Consider the following 18,222-nt stretch of genomic DNA (forward strand, 5'->3'; position numbering starts at 1 on the left):
CGAGCTCTTTTCATTTGGCTCGCTCTATACTCTTTCGCTGCTGCACTTTACATATCTCCCATGTATAACAAAAACAATACAGAGCACATTTTGTTTACTGCTCCGTCGTTTCTTTTACAATAGTCAACACTACTGCAACAAGCACATTTTCACATGGCTCATATATGTAAAAGCTTAATACAAAACATACATAAAAAACGTGGCCCATACTAATATTAAAGGCCCACCTAAACTACGTACACATAAAAAAATATAAAACGTATGTGCCCATAATCATTTAAAAGGGCCACCAAAAAGTACGTACAACCACCAACTCCATTAATTCTTCCATTCTCGGCGGTCAACAAAAATGACAAACATTATACAATTTGGTTTTGGGAAGCCATCGGGTCCGCGCTTCATCGCATCGCAACTTTACTCATGTCAAAGACCCCGACCCTATGACATTGCCGATAGCGATGTGCTGATGCGATATCGGCGATCGCTCATCGGCGATGTTTCATATTGCTGCCACTGCCTGCCTCCGATGCTCCAACCCGCCGATATGCCGACTTGCCGATATGCCGATATGATCTGGACGGTTTTATGGTTTCGTTCGGTGGTTTTTGGATGCAGCGTGCTGACTGAGTCGGCTGCCATCGCTGTCCCTGTCCGCCTGCAGTTGGAATTACCATTCCAACATACAAAGGAGCATGTTCTCGTCACGATCTTTGCGAATGCAGGAGCAGGAACTGTTTATGCCATTCACATTGTTAGTGCTGTTAAAATTTTCTACAAAAAGGAGCTGGGATTTTTCGTTTCTTTTCTGGTTGTCATGACAACCCAGGTTCGGTTTGGACAATTTCTGCTCGAATTTTATTTGGAGGCTAATTACACTCTCCGTTGTTGATCTTTTACAATATTTCTTACTGTTTTGGATATACAGATAATGGGGTTTGGATGGGCAGGGATCTTTAGAAAATATCTTGTGGAGCCTGCTGCCATGTGGTGGCCTGCAAACCTCGTTCAGGTTTCTCTGTTCAGGCATGGATTCTCATTTCATTATTAGATAAAAATCTGCACTAGTTTATGTGGGCTTTCTGAACTGTTGGATGAATTTGTGAATTTGCTTAAAGACACCATCGATCATAAAGCGAATGAAAGCGTAATTCTGTTTGAATATTTTTTGATTGCAGAGCTCTTCATGAGAAGGAGGAGAGGGCCAAAGGAGGCCTTACACGAAACCAGTTTTTCATTATAGCCCTTACCTGTAGTTTTTCGTATTATGTAATCCCTGGCTATCTATTTCCCATGGCGACATCCCTGTCATGGATCTGCTGGATCTTTCCAAAGTCTGTTCTTGCACATCAACTGGGTTCAGGACTATCTGGTCTTGGTATCGGTGTCATAGCATTAGATTGGTCCACCATTTCTTCCTACCTGGGAAGCCCTCTTGCCACTCCTTGGTTTGCAATAGCCAACGTGGGAGTGGGATTTCTGCTGGTGATGTATGTGATAACGCCATTAACATACTGGCTAAACTTGTATAAGGCAAAAACATTTCCAATCTTTTCTGAGACCCTGTTCACCTCCAGTGGCCAAGCTTACAACATCTCCAACATCGTTAATTCAAACTTTCATCTCGACCTCACGGCTTATGAGAAGTATGGACCAATACATCTTAGCACATTCTTTGCTTTTACGTATGGCGTTTTGACAAACATCTAAAAAGGAGCAAACTCCATTAACTGCCAAGATATGGAGAAAGAAAGAACCTCAAACAGAAAGATGTGGTATAGCCTTGTATGCATAATGATAAGAAAATTAGTGGTACATCGACAGTGGATGCTCAAAACACATCACAGGTGACGAAGAAAAACTTCACTCATATAATGCCTTAGAAAATGAAAAGAATGTCTCATTTGGAAATGACACTGCTACTGTCATAAAAGGTAAAGGCTCTATTTTCTTGAAAGAAAAGGTTAAAGCTGGGAATGTTATGTATGTAGATGGTCTAAAGCATAACCTATTGAGTGTCAGTCAAATGTGTGATCAAGGAAATAAAGTGGTGTTTTGATCAAACGGATGTGTTGTTCGTGAGCTTGATACAGGAGAAACCATAATCAAAGGTACAAGAAGTCCAAACAACTTATACATACTCAATGGAGGACAACAACAGTGTTATCTAAGCAAAAATGATGAAAACTCGTTGTGGCATAGAAGATTGGGACATCTAAGCTTTTCTCAAATAAGAAAAGCATGCAGATTTCAGGCTGTTTGTGATCTTCCAGATATCAGCAACCTTGAAAATACTATATGAAAACCATGTCAATTCGGTAAGCAAACCAAATCTCACTTCATTGAAAAAGAAGGGTCAACTAGTAAGCCTCTAGAACTTGTCCGTACTGATTTATGTGGACCACCAAGGAAAAAGTCACCTCGTGGAGAAGAAGACTTTATTTTTTCATTAATGATTCTTCTAGAATGTGTTGGATAGGTCTTCCAAATAATAAAGATGAAGCATTTGAAAAGTTCAAAGCCTTCAAATCTTTGGTTGAAAATGAATCAGATCACAAAATCAAATGCCTCAAATCTGATCGAGGAGGGGAATTTACCTCAGATGAATTCTTTGACTTTTGTGAATAACATGGAATAAAAAGGTAGTTCTCCATTGCGAGGACTCCTCAGCAAAATGGAGTGGTAGAAAGAATGAACAGAACTATTCAATAAATGGCTCGAGCTATGCTAGATGAATCTGGAACTCTTGAAACCTTCTGGGATGAAGCTGCATTTGCCGCTGTAACTATTCTCAACCAAGCAAATGTTCGGATAAACAGCACTCAAACTCCACATGAACTTTGGCTTGGTAAGACTCCTACTGTAAAATACTTTAAAGTTTCTAGAAGAAAATGTTATATCAAATGGACTGATGAAAATCTTGGTAAGTTTGAGCCCAGAGCAGATGAAGGTATTCCTCTTGGTTACTCTTCCCGAAGTAAAGGATATAAATGTTATAATAAAAGACTTGGGAAAATTGTTGAAAGCATAGATGTTGTAGTTGATGAAGCATGCAAAAATCCAAAACAGATAAAAATCGAAGATTATGACAATGAAGAAGATGGGGATTATTTTCCCACATCAAATCACAATGATTCTGAAGAAGAAACCAATGAAGCACCAGAACAAGAGATAATAGTAGAAGAAAAGACTCTGTCCAGGTATGTTCAAAAAATCTTCCAGAAACTCAAATTTTAGGGGAAAAAGAGGTAGGTGTATAGACAAGAAGAACTATTACAGAAACCTCAAGCTATCTAGCATTGCTATCCTCCATCGAACCTCAAAATGTAAATGAAGCATGCAAAAGATGAATGTTGGGTCAAGGCCATGAATGAAGAACTTGTGCAAGTTGAAAAGAATAATATTTGGGAATTAGTTCCTAGACCTCATGATAAAAATATTATAGGAACTAAATGGATATTCAAAAACAAGCTGAATGAAAATGCAGAAGTTACTAGAAACAAGGCCAAACTTGTTTGTAAAGGGTATGCTCAACAAGAAGGTATAGATTTTGATGAAAATTTTGCACCTATTGCTAGACTTGAAGCCATAAGGATGTTTCTTACTATTTCTAGCTTTCAGAAATTCAATGTATACCAAATGGATGTATACTTCCTTCCTTAATGGAGATTTAGAAGAAGAAGTCTATGTTGAACAACCAGAAGGATTCATTCTCGGAAATGATGCAAAACTTGTATGCGGACTCAAAAAGGCTCTCTATGGTCTAAAATAGGCTCCAAGGGCTTGGTAATATCACCTTGACAAATATCTACACCAATAGGGCTTTTCAAAAGGGCCAGGAGATAGCAATATATATTCAAAGATTGACACTGATAAATTGCTAATAATTGTTGTTTATGTTAATGATATCGTTTTTGGTAGCAATGAAGAATCCATAAGTCATAATTTTGCTTTAGTAATGTAGCAAAAATTTGAAATGTCCTTGCTTGGTGAACTTACCTATTTTCTTGGTCTACAATTTCAACAAAATAAAGATGGTATTTTTCTTTCACAAACCAAATATCTCAAACAGATCTTGAAAAGGTATGGCATGGAATATTCTAAACTTGTATGTACCCCAATGGTAACAGGATACAGTCTCAGCTCAAATTATGAATTCAATAGTAGTACATCAAGCAACTTACAGATCCATGATTGGAAGTCTACTTTATCTAATAGGTACCCTACCTGACATCATGCATGCAGTAGTAATAGTTGGAAGATTCCAAGAAAATCCAAAGGAATCACACCTTTAGGAAGTCAAAAGGATTTTCAAATATATTCAAGGAACACAGAACTTTGGTTTATGGTATCCTAGAGATACAGATCTTACTCTTCATGCATATACAGATGGAAATTGGGCAAGAAGTGTTGATGAAAGAAAAATCACTAGTGGTGGTGCATTCTATATGGGTTCCAGGTTAGTGTCTTGGTTCAAAAAGAAACAAAGTTCAATTACGTTATTTACAGCTGAAGTAGAATATTTGGTTGTTGCATCTTGTTGCACACAACTACGTTGGATGATGCAAACATTGCAAGACATTGAGATCACATGCATTCCACCCATCTCCATTCTATGTGATAATACAAGTGCCACCAATATTTCAAATAATCTAGTCATGCACTCCAAGACCAAGCACATGACCATCAAATACCATTTTCTACGTGAACAAGTGCTTGAACAAAATGTCAAATTGGAATATGTTCCCTCCAAAGAACAGGTTGCTGATATATTCACTAAAACACTGCCCAGAGAGACATTTGAATATCTCAAACAAAAGTTGGGAGTAGTTGCTGCATCCTCCTACTGTTAAATCAAATTTTTCAGAGAAAGGTTATTATACGCGTGTTTCATGAAGTGTAGTCGCTTACACACATGGGTTTCTGTGGGTCAAGGAGAGTCTATGCTTTTCAGACAAGAAAAACAATGGGGCAGGCTCTGATATGGGTGCTCTGATTGATATTGATGATTAATATGATCTGTTCATTAATTTTATCTGACTAAAGATGCCTTGATCATTGACCTGTTAACAATGCACATGTAGCACCAGTTCAGGCGAAGCATTAGCCTTCACGTACATTCAACATTGTTGGCATTATGGTTGTTGAGTCTAGCTATGGCTTCAGATATTTATACCATTTGTTCCTTAAGTCATGTAAAATTCTAGGGTGTGATATGTCTTCTCATACATTTGAATGAGTCCTCGTGGACAAATGATGTAATTTATATCCCCACTTCACATGGGATGGATGATGTAATATTTCTTGTTTTTTTCATGTATAAATAATTGGTATATCCCCACTTGGTTGGGTGGATAAGTCAAATTTGGTATATCCCCACTTGGTTGGGAGATGGATGTATGTATGAGTCATTGGTGATAGGAATGTCATCCTCACATAGTTGAGTTATAGAGTCATGTTATTCTTTTATAAATATTTTTGCAGATTTTGCTTGTGCTCAGGGGGAGCATGGACGGTTTCAGTACATCTTACCATGCACAAAAGGGGACCTCAATCAGAGAATTTAGCATGTACTGAGGGGGATCATGACAAGCATAATGTATGTCAAAGGGAGAAATTATCTTGGTCCACCCTTTGCCCTTGATGTCAAAGGGGGAGAGTGACATGGTGTTGTTGTTGCCATCAAGTCCAAAGGGGGAGATTGTTGGCAGTATGATACAAGTGTTGTCCTTGATAGTAACTCACTCAGATGAAAGATTAAAGTACAACATGTCAACAACAAAGAATTATAGATCAGACTACAAAAGAATGAAGAAAGAGAGGTATACGCATGTTCACCTTGACCAAGCTGCGTATACATGCAGATTCATTGTCCAAAAGTAGTGTATATGTACACATGCACTTTCACAGAAAGGAAAGCGTGTATATCTTGAAAAACTAAGTTTTTGGTTTGAGGTATTTGGTCCAAGGTATTTTGATCCAAGGTATTGGTCCAAGGTATTTGGTCCCATGTATTGACCCTAGGTATTTGGTCCAAGGTATTGGTCCTAAGTGGTCTTGGTCCATGGTATTGAGAAAGGGCTAAAATTATATAAGGAGGAGAGGATCATTAGGCTAGGTGTGCAAGCATCGATTATCTGATGAAGTGTGAGATCTAGTATGTAGGTTATTGGCTTATGGTGTTGTGCTTGATTTAAACCAAGGATGAACCTTAGTGGTTGATGAGGGATAAGATCTAATTATGGATCGAGATCTTAAGGCTTGAAATGAATTATCATTATGTGGTTTGATCATGTATAGTCTATATCTGAATACTAATGCATGTGTTATTCTGTAAATATTATGATCTGGGTATAACTGAAGTCTCGAATAGCTGCAGAATTATGAATTAATATTTGTAGATGTGTACGCTGGTTGGCTTTGATAAAAGCGCGTATACACGCTGGATCGACACATGGAAGTAGTGTATACCTTATAAAGTATGTTTCCGTTGTTTCTGTTTGCTATTGCAGAGTTTTGGGTTCTAGTGACTGTATTCTGGTGACAATATTCAAAATGATTAGATTAATTGTGATTTGATGATGGGTTGTCAAATTAATTGATTGATTCAGAAAGTGATGATTGAGTTTCAGTGATTGGTTGATGCAAATGTATTTGATGATTGAATTGCAGTTATGATGTTGTTTATGGATCCAGTCTGAAAATTTATGAAACGTGGTCCTTGGAGGAAGAAAGAAGGTCGTAGCCTTCTGTAGGTCGCCGCCTACGTACTAGTAAACATATCAGCTAGTACAAGAGTTAGGGGGTTGTAGCTCCCTTCCAGTAGTAGTTAGAGAACGATAGAAGGTTGTGACCTTCTACAGGTAGAAGCCTGCGTATAGGTATGAGTCTGCACTAGTACAATATTGTAATAAAAAAGACAACATCGGCAGGTGGTTTTTACCCACTTTGGGTTTTCACCTTATATCTTGGTGTTCATGTGTGTTGCTTATGTGTGATGCTTTATTATTCTTTTACTGCATTGTCTAATAAATCTTTGATATACTGGTTAAAGTTCAATGCATGATAAATTGGCTAAATCAAAAGTTCTCTTCATATGCGCTGGTTTCTTTAAGTATAGTCGCATGTACATGCCATTTTACTTAGCTAAAGTAGTGTATACAAATCTGATTGGGAAATGAAATTATTGATCTGACAATACTGATTCACGCCCCCTCTCAGTATTATTTCCAACATTATGGAGTGATGCACCAAAATCAATGAACCAAACATTCACATCACCAGTCTTAGTAGACAATGCAACATCAGAAAAAAGAAATTTGATATTTAGAAATCCATCATTGATTAAGGTGTCTTTGTCCACAAAATTCCCACTATGCCTTCTGTTTCTCTGTTTAGACTCATTATATTTCCCTTTATAGCAATCTTTAGCATGATCTCCAAGTTTGCCGCAATCTTTATTTTATCATGAACTCGAAATTTAGGTTGTGACATACCTTTTTGCTTTTCTTGAAACTTTGCTCATTTGTCTTTGTCCCATTGCTTACCTTCATATGGCTTCTTACCCTTCGATACCAATGTCAAATCTAAATTGTTTGATCCCAATTGAAGTTCTTCATCCTCTCTTCCTCTTGTAGAATAATACTTGTTAGATCATCAAAAATAGGAGGCTTCTCTCTAGCTAAAAGACTTGAAACAAAAATTTGATAATCTTGCACTAAGCCATTTAATGTGATGGTGACCAAGTCAGTATTGGACACCTTTTCACCAATGTCTCCTAACTTATGACTTAGCTCTTTGACATGGGAAATGAAATTTCTTATACTTTCATTTTCTTCCATTTTAATTGACAAAAGTTTCATCTTCAAGAACAAAATCGGGTTATTATTAGATGTTTCATACAAGATTTTGAGAACATACCATGTTTCTTTGGACGTTTTACAATCCCTAATATGAGGAATGATGTTGTCCTTAATTGACATTCGTAGCAACACCTTTGATTTTGTTTCTCTTTTTCCCAATCTAGAATATTTGCAGTAGCAGTGGGTTTGGGATCCACCCCACTCAATATGGGCCACAAATTATTTCCCTCTAAAACTATTAATACCTTGAATTTCCAATTTGCATAATTTCCTTCATCAAGCCTTGTAGACTCATTCAAATAATTTTCAGCCAAAAAATTTGACATAATGACAAAAATACCGAAACCTCTAGATCTAAATCCAAAATTCACGAGATCCACATCCAAATGCACAGGATATAAAAAAGAAAATCGACTTAATCTTGCTTCAAATAAAAAACAGAGCCAAAATTACTTCTTATTTCTCCTTTTTTTACCAAACCCTTTTTACAAAATTTTAATTTCCCCTTTTTAATCAAATACACCCAATTTTTAACTTTCACCCAAAAGAAAATATTTAACTACTTATATCTGGTAAATTCATTTTCCCCATAAAAAAAAATTAATCCCTTATTTCTCCATTAAAAAACCTTCACGCTTACAAACAAAATTTCCTTATGAAAACTTTAGACACAATGCGACATAAAAAATACTGAATTGGTTCAAGGTGAAAAGTGAACTCTTCAATGGTGGAAAACACTAGCTTGTTTTAGAAAGCAGAAATTACTTACGACACGCTTCACTTTATTACTACACGGTTTCATATGAAGTACAATGTTCAATGCTCTACCTTGAGCTCCTTTAGTCAGTATGCAGTCTCTGAGTCGAAGCACCTTCGGCTAAGGATTTACACAGGGTCCCTTTGATTGCCTTTTAAACAATGAGACAACTCCTTAGCAACTCACACTCAACTCGGCGTACAAACAGAGGGTAAAAAAACACAACCGACGTCCTCCACACTTCCACGATGCCAACAACCATAGGCCCTTCTCTGCAATCAACGATCACATCCATATTGTAAACAAAGAGTACACATCAATAGAATTATGCCGCAACCTCAGATCTCACTTCTATTCGCTACTTAACCACAATGCAGCAAACCTCCAAGATCTCTTGACAAAATATCTTCTAGTTCACACCGCCCTCTACTCTGATACCATATTAGAAAAAGAGAGAGATGCGGAAGAAAGAAATCAAATCTCATTGATCAAAATGCTTGGATAACAAATACATTATATAGGCACAGATGGATAGTTTCTAACACAATCTAGATCCAAATAATTCATATCACCAACTCATAACACAAACTACGAAGACACAACTCATGACATATAGACTCAAATACTAACTACAAGAACACAACTCATCAATTCTATCTAGAGATATTATTTGTACATTATTCCAGCACAAATAAATCTATATCCCATTCTAATACTTTTCTAATAATCTTAATATAATTACTTAATAAAATTAAAAATTTAATATTAATATAATTAATTAGATAAATAATTATGTAATATAAAATTTATATACTATGATCGAATATATATACCATTACAACTATAATACAAATTCCATATAATTATGTTCAACATTTTTGAAAACTGCCCACAGATTTTATATATATATATATAAAAGTTATATACTCATATTAGAGTTACAAATGTCTACTTTTATAAAATAAAAGTACATAAATCATTAAATATATTTCTTCTACCATATGTGGCCATGCATTTCGCTTAGAAAACTGGACTTAGCCTAGTTGATATTTCCTATTAGCTCATAATACATATGGCCATGCACATGATATATCCCATTTGATTTTTGAACCGAATTAGTGAACTCAGCATAGTTGATAATTCCTTTCAATTTAGGAAGATTTCCCCTGGGCTATAATTGAATGCTAACATTGGGCATGTGCTACGACGGATAATTTGTAGGTTTTTTAATCTAATTTGAAGGCATGTGATACGACAGATAATTTGCAGTTTTTTTTTAATCTAATTTGAAGGCATGTGATAAGATAGATAATTCGTAGTTTTTTTTAATCTAATTTGAATGTGTGTAGAGTTCAATTGAACACTCATATTGGGCATATGTTATGATGGGCAATTTGTAATTTTTTAAAGATTTACTTTGAATGCAAATTTCACACCTTACAGTTATATGTGTGTGTGAGAGCATCTATATATATCCACTTTCCAGAATGGGTAGGATTAAGCATTGGTAGGATTAAGCGAGATTTAAATTAAGTTTTAAATGAATTTGGAAGGAATATTGTAATATCCTTTTTTAAAAAACTTAATATAGTTATAAAAAGATATATTACAAATTTAATATATATATATATATTTGACATTTATAAAAATATCTGTATATATGTATTTTAAGTACAGATTTAGTATGAGCGGAGAGATCAAATTTCATGTGTAAACTGTTTTAGAGTGATAAATACAATGTGCTATTTTTCATTGTTTATATTATATTTTTGAATGCCAAATAAAATATATATAGAACCAAATAAACTCTTTAACCATAAAAACATAATTTTTTCCCCTATATATAGATATATATGAAGTTGATATCAAACATATATCTTCAGATAATCTATTTAAATCTCTTGTTGGATTATTTTTGAAAACTATAAGATTTAAACATCTAATTCACACATTTTTTCTTACTTCTAATTACTTTACAACATATTCATTTTTTTTTAGTTATAACCAACATTATTTTTCTATTTAGAACATAATTTTTAATTTTAATTTTTATTTTAAAGGCACATAGTGTGACAGAAAAACTTACACATCCCCTCATACTAGCAGTAAAATGAGTCTATCAGCTCAATAATATATTTATATAAATTGAATATATTATGAATATACTATATATAATGAGGGTTAAGAATCAGTTAAATTAAAAGGTTATTAATAACAATCCTTCTCATTCACCATAGATCTATTGTAATATCCACTTGACGTTTATAAAAACATTGTTAATGCACAATTATCATCAAGATTTAGTTAAAGTGTCGTTTGCAACCAACATTTGGTTCATGCTTTTCCTTGTTGATATATGCTTTTCCTTGGAGATAATTGACGTGAATTCAGGGGAGGGTGAAGATATGACAATGAATGGCTGTACGGGATGGGGCTGTTTGAATAAATGATAAGGGACTGGATCAGCATACTCTGTTTGGGAAGTGTGGGGCATGTTTGCATGCATGGAAGAAGTCACTCACTCTTCTTTATGTGAGTGTTAATGGAAAAAAACTGGGTAATTTGTTGTGTATTGAGATTCAAGGGTTCACCAAGCTTGGGACCCATCGGTGTATCTACATGTAAGGAAAGTAGTTGTTCATGACATTCTTGTTCAATGGATAATAAAATCGAAAGCCGTTTATGACACCCTCTTTTGAGTGAATATATATTATCATAGAAAAAGTAATAAACTGGGGTCTTGATAATTCTGATCTCAGGTAGTTGTTGCGACACAATTTGTCTTGAGTTACTTTATATATAAGTGCAAGAAGTGGTTATTCTGCCACGGAAGTGGTTATTCTCCCATGGAAACTACCTCTAGTCCAGCCTTCTTGTTGGTGCTAGAGCCCTCTCCTTCAAGAACATAGGCTAGCATAATTAAAATATGTTTTGCTTTCACCCCCCAAGAAAAAGAAGAACATGAGTTGATGTCTCAAGCCAATATGAGAATTTCAAGTCACGTACATGAAGGCTCGAATACGGAGGTTGAAGCAAAATAGAGGATTGTGTGTAAAAAGATAAGTGACAATTGTTAATTTTATTGAAAGATTGAATGGTTTTTGTGCACAGTAAAATAAGTTACTTTGATTATTTTCATGAAACGATGTTCTACATTTATTTTCTTGAAAGGTTCGCATGCTTATGTGGGTACAAAAAAAAAAGATAAGAATCCATGCTAGATTTTGTGAAAAAGAAATGTGTTTTTTTCGTGTCATGGAGGAAAAATTTATTGTATTTGATTTCTTGACTATTGTATAGTTTTCTTGAGAAGAACGTGTGCACATAAATAATAATAGTTTTCTTGGAAAAGGATATGCGCATATAAGTAATAATTATTGTGATAGTTTCTTAGAAAGGAATTATGTGCACATAAATAATAATTATTGTAGAAGAATATGTATTTTACATACACAGAAATAATAGCTATTGCATTATTTTTCTTGGAAAAGAGAGTGTGTTTACATATACAACAAGAATGACTATTGTGTTAGAATTTATGGTAAACGAAATGTGTGTTTGCATGTACAAAAAGAATATATATTGTGATGGTTTTCATGAAAGATAATACATGTTTCATGCTTTGATGGGCTAGGTTCTTTTGATAAATATTATGTATTTGCATGCAATATTATGTTAGCTTTATTTTGGAATGATTATGCAATTGCATGAAAGATATTTTTCTTGGAAAAGAGAGTGTGTTTACATATACAACAAGAATGACTTTTGTGTTAGAATTTATGGTAAAAGAAATGTGTGTTTGCATGTACAAAAAGAATATATATTGTGATGGTTTTCATGAAAGATAATACATGTTTTCATGCTTTGATGGGCTAGGTTCTTTTGATATATATTATGTATTTGCATGCAATATTATATTAGCTTTATTTTGGAATGATTATGCAATTGCATGAAAGATTATGTTAGCTTTCGTATGGAATGATTACATATTTGGGTGAAAGAATATGATAGATTTACTCGGGAAAATATTATGTATTTGGAATAATAGCAATGGTATTAGCTTCCTTTGGAAAGGAATATGTGTCTACATGTATCAAGATAATAGTTGTTAGGATATTTTATTTTGGAAAAATAATATGAATTCACATGCCATTTCTAATATGCTAGTTTTACTTTGAAAGAACATTAATAGTTGTGATGGTGTTTATGTAGGGTTAAACTATTTCCCTTTCTCATGATACATGTGAAGGAGGGATAAGTGAGCATGCCTTGGTACTCTTTATGTTTTTTACCTTATAAATGTGGGTTATGGATCAACATGCATATGTCATACTTATACAAGTGTAGAAAAAAATAAACATGTGTTAGTAGTTATGTACTTTTAATTTATGCATGTGTTGTGTTGTTAAAAGTGGCATGTATCCATACTTTATTTACATTTTATTTCTTCACATGAAAATATGTTTGAAGCATCACTAGTAAAGAATATTATTGATTAATATTTTATCTAGTCATGATATCAAAAGTTTGTTGATGGTAGAAATGGAAGGGAAGGATAATTACTTATGCAAATGATAGATTATGTTCAACATTATGGCAAGCAAAGATCTAATGGTACATGTAGATTGAGGTTCATGTCAACTATAGGATAATCAACTGATGGGAACAACCAAGCCACAAATACATAATGTATGAGGAATTGTGGGTAAATGATATCACAATTAATGTAATAGTTTCTATCTAGTTGTGCTATATTTAAATGATACTTCTTCATAAGATTTTATGACAATGGTAAAGGGATGGACTTCATTATAAACACTAAGTGAAGGGTGAACACCCTCATCAGACGTTTAATAAAATTAAATGTTTTGTGGGTTTTTCCCTACGGGGTTTCTAGGGTACATCAATGTTTAATGATGTGTTTTACTATTGTGTAAGTATAATAATGTTGATTCCTTGCATGTTGTGACATTTACATTATTATGTTTTTGATTAACTAAACTAGTTAAAAATATCATGAAAATGATCCAATGTTACATAAGGAAGTTTATGTTAATATGCTACAACAATGGTTGTTAATGGTTATGTAACTTGTTGCTCCTTTAATGAAGTTACTCTATGTAATGATGAAGGTTTTATCTAATGGTCAATGAAGGAATATGAAATCGTAATTTGGAATGTTACAAGTCAGTAAAATTTTGTAGATTTTTTACAATCCTTTGTGTTTTTACACGAGGTTATGAGGGAATGTTACAAGTGGCATCAGAGAATAAGGTTACAACACTGGTTCCTTTTGGGAATCGGTAAGCGGAATAGAAATAGAGGTATAATGCTAGTGGGAATCAATTTAGATATGATTCCAACAAAATTACATACAATGTATGCTGTAAACTACATTTCACATGAGATGCATGATGAAAGTTAACAATTGCATTAAAGGCTAGTAAGTTTTGATGTATACTTTAAACTATGCTCATGACATTTGAATTTTTAGGTGTATAAAACACAATGAAACCTCTGTTACATTTATGAACAATCATGGGCAATCACTAGTGATAGTGAGGAATAACTTCTAACCATTGAATGCATATTATTACTATAATTTTTATGGTGCATTTAAAGAAAATGACTAAAGTTACAAGGCACTTCTTATAAAGAATAAAAACGTGGGGTTATCCCTTAAAAGGATAATAGAATGTTTTAAAGAACATGTTAGCGCTTGGATTTGGCCTCAGGTTGAAAAAGACAAAATCCAAGGCAACATCAAACCACTTAGCCTCGTAGCTAGCCCTACGGGGACAGGAGAGGGCTCTCTCCAGGTCTATCTCGGCAAATATCTTCAAATGACTGAGATGACCAATAAAGAACACTGATTTTAGGCTAGTAAACTGATAGGGAAAGTTTGATTTAAGATTTTTAGGGTTTTGTTGGAAAGCTGAGCACAACAATTTTGGGTGCGGGGATGAGACACAGTTTTTGCAGAGGTCTTTTTGGGGCAAGGTAGGAGATTGTCTTGATGCCTTTGAAATAAGTGAATGGATAGATATGACCGGTGAGGAGTTAAGGAGAGCAAGAAACCATCGAGAGTTCTCCTTAAACAGATGAAAACATAGATATTAAGCAAACTTAAAGGCAGAGCATAGAAACTATGAATTCTACCTTAACACTTCATTTACTTAATTTGCAGAAAAGAAGAGTGGGAAAATGATACACATAACAAAATTACAAGTACATGAGAGAAACACACCATCAACACAAATCACCACAGGAATCCCAAATAGTGCTGCAAAACCCTGGTCTTTCCTTTGCCAAAATTGCAGAGATACAAAGAGTAATACAGTCTAAGCTTATCCCTCAAGAGTCCAACCATGAAAATGACTAAGAAAGTACATAATATAGGCAAGCTAACACATTTCCTTGCCTCTAGGGGTCGAGCTCATCATCCTAGGAGATGTTTCAACCAATTCTAAACTGAGCACTACAATCTAGGCAATCAAAACAACTTGCCTCTATAAGCTAGGAAACCAATTCATTCATTAATTTTTTGCCATTTTATGAATGAATCTTCTAGAATAGGTAAAAAAGTGTCATGTCAACATGAAATTACATCAATTACATCAAAGAGGATGAAAAATCCCACCAAAAAGTCAAAACTAGTCAATGCTGCGTTTTCCTGAGCTGAAGGTGCAAAACTGGCAAATTTTCCCAACGCGTAGCGCGCCTTTCAGGCCACTTTTGAGGCACTTCTTGGCATCCAAATGAGGCACAAGTGGGCTTGTTGGAAAGTTCTGGATGTCTACTCTCCAGCCCAAGTGGAATTTCTCAATTTGGTGGCCATTTGCCCCTCCAAAATTGCAATCTCCCAAGACTACTTCCTGTGTGTCCAAAAAGTGGCAGAAGGTCATTTTTTGCTTGTTTTTTGACCTTTTGGGGGCTCAAATCTCCATGAAACTTCTTGGCAGTGGCTGAGCAAGTGTATTTTGTCATGAAAAATCCAAAAATGCTGAGTTTTCATGAAATGGACCTCCCCAACTTAAGGGTAGCGTGCGGCGCGCTACGTGTTGAGGGCAAAAACCTGTTTTTGGCACAAAAAATTCAAAATTGACCGAAATTGCTCCAAATTTCCTAAATTTTGAGCTGGAGGTGTATCATTGAGCACCATGCTCCCTCAAGGTGGCTTCAGCCAAAATCTGAAGCGGATCAGGCCTTTTCCTCCGTTTTAGTGCCTTGGCCAAGCGTGCTTTGAGTACCTTCATTTTTGCTTTGCACACATGCATGCGGGCCCAATAATGATTTTTCATGTGGCAGAGCATGTCTTTGTCCCTTTTTTCCTTGGCTATCAACCTCTCTAAATGAGTGTTCACCCGAATGAGCATAGACCCTTGCTCAATAGGTGTCAAATCACGGGTCTCTTGCGAGCCAAATTCCGGTCTTCTCGGATCCTCCACAACTCATCAAGAGTGCATTCATCCTCTAATTGCTTTTTGCACTGCTCTAAGTATGTAATTGTCCAATTTGCCATTTCCAACTTTTGCTGCAACAAGTCATTTTCAGCCCTTAGTTGCTGAATGATCTCCTATGGCTCTAAGCTAGGAGAACTGATATCAAGGTCAACAATATCTATGTCTGGATCACCTGATGGCCCCTCATCAATATTGGGCTGCTTGCCTCTCTCTTGTACCTGTGCTGCTGTCAAAGGCGAGGCCCCTTCCACCTGATGTGGAGATAACACTCGCTGTGCTGATGAAGAAGGCGAGACCCCTTCCACCTGGTGTGGAGATAATACTCGCCGTGCAGATGCAAATAAGGTCCTGTGGCCTCTCTGATATGTAACATATGCTGGAGGAGCACTGACATGCTCTAGCTCAGGAATGTCAAACTGCTGTGAAGGCCCTCCCTCATCATGGACAACCTCGGGAGGTGGTTGTGGCACCATGAAGAAGTCGCGAGAAATGAAATCCTCCCAAGCAATACCCTGCTGTGCCAACTGATGCATCACTATGATCTCGATCAGTGCATAATGATATATACTTTTGAGTTGCTGTGTAGGGTTCTTCCTTTGCACTACGGGCACCATCTTCTCTATATTTCGGCACATGAAAAATGGAATGTTCATCATTCGTACCCGGGTGAAATGCATCAACAAATGGATATGGTACGAATATAAACGTGAAAATCTGCCCTCACAAGTGAAATAGTGCATAATGAGCCTCATCAAGGGTGCATACTCATCCCTTAGGAATCTGAAAGGAAAAACAACAGTAAGGTGCCTCATGCATCCAGGTTTGATGTATGGTTGATAATGAAATTTGTCTAGCAGCTTGCGCTTGGTCCACTCTTCCCCAACATTTGGTATCCCGGTAGCTTGAGCAACCATTTCAGGTGATAAGGTGAAATACACTCCTGCAAGGTTCACATGGCCATTGTGCAAATGTAGGACAAACAAGCGGACCGGCTCTCTATGGTGTTGAATTTGTGAGATCCTCTCACAATATCCAAAGCATGATTGATACTGAAAACATGACATTGCAAGTGGACAAGCTTGCAAATGAGCCAAAGAAGTGGGCTCTTCCCTGACATGCCGACCACCCTTACCACCCTTGTGATGCCTCCTTGGCACTTCTACCTCCGGTGTTGAATCACTGTCATAACTCTGTTCATAATCTGATTCGGTTTCTGACATGGTTTTGAAGGCAAAATGGCTGAAATGTATTGCTGACTTGGCACCAATTAACTGCTGTTTGACTTTTTCAAATGTTGTCACCAAGGGGACATAAATACAGGGGAATTGTTAGGGATAGGGGAACATGAGGGAATTAGGGATAATAAACAAAAAGAAGGAATTTAGGGAAGGCAAGCATGGGAAATCACAAAATTATGGGATTTTAAAATGAAGTAGGGTTTGGGAATTTAAGAATGTTTTAGGAATTTTAGAGAGGAGAATTATGAAATTTTCATGGGGAAATCTGAAGGAGAAAGGTGATGAAAATGAGGGAAAAAAGGATTACAAATGGGCAACCTTGGACAGCAAGAGAAATTTGAAACCCTAGCACCATTGAGACTTTAAATTTTCCACAAGAATGTAGGGTTTTGATTTATCATTTTCATAGCATTTGAACATATTAAATTTCTCTTTCATCTTGCAAAACCAAATCTAGCCATGGAGGAGAGGCCTACCTGCAATTTGCCTAAGAGAAAAATCGATTTGATGGCTTGCTGGTAGTTTGTTGAGCTGAAACCCCAACGCGTAGAGCGCCTTGCCCAACGTGTAGCGCCCCACTGACGCATAGCGCACGTGCAAAATAACACTGAGAAAAGCTTCCTGACGCGTAGCGCGCCCCTGACGCATAGCGCGCCCTTCCTGACGCGTAGCGCGCCCTTCCTGACGCGTAGCGCGCCTCTAAAACTGCTCAACTTGCTCAAGAACTCCCAAAATCGCCTTTGCAAGGATTCACTTAGCTTGTGAGAGGCAAATGAGTTGCTAATGAGGAGTGATGGGCTTTTATAGGCTTCCTTTTTATTTTTACTTGCCCAAAACCCACTTTGTAATGTTTTGAGTGTTGACACTTTTTGAATTAATTAACTCTGACTTTTGGTTTCTTTTCT

The 18,222-nt window shown here is 36.0% G+C and overlaps 1 pseudogene across 1 annotated transcript; it reads left to right on the top strand.

Annotated features, from left to right (window-relative positions):
* The first annotated feature begins 311 nt into the window (after window positions 1-311).
* On the top strand, window positions 312-1,707 carry LOC149194963 (oligopeptide transporter 7 pseudogene; annotated as a pseudogene). The gene is made up of 3 exons (XR_016255113.1): window positions 312-826; window positions 926-1,023; window positions 1,176-1,707. The product of XR_016255113.1 is annotated as an oligopeptide transporter 7 pseudogene (transcript).
* Window positions 1,708-18,222: the final 16,515 nt, after the last annotated feature.

The sequence above is a fragment of the Pinus tabuliformis genome, chromosome 2_2, assembly GCF_031772625.1.
Source record: "Pinus tabuliformis cultivar Carrire ecotype Pingquan chromosome 2_2, CPIR1, whole genome shotgun sequence".
Taxonomy (NCBI): Eukaryota; Viridiplantae; Streptophyta; class Pinopsida; order Pinales; family Pinaceae; genus Pinus; species Pinus tabuliformis.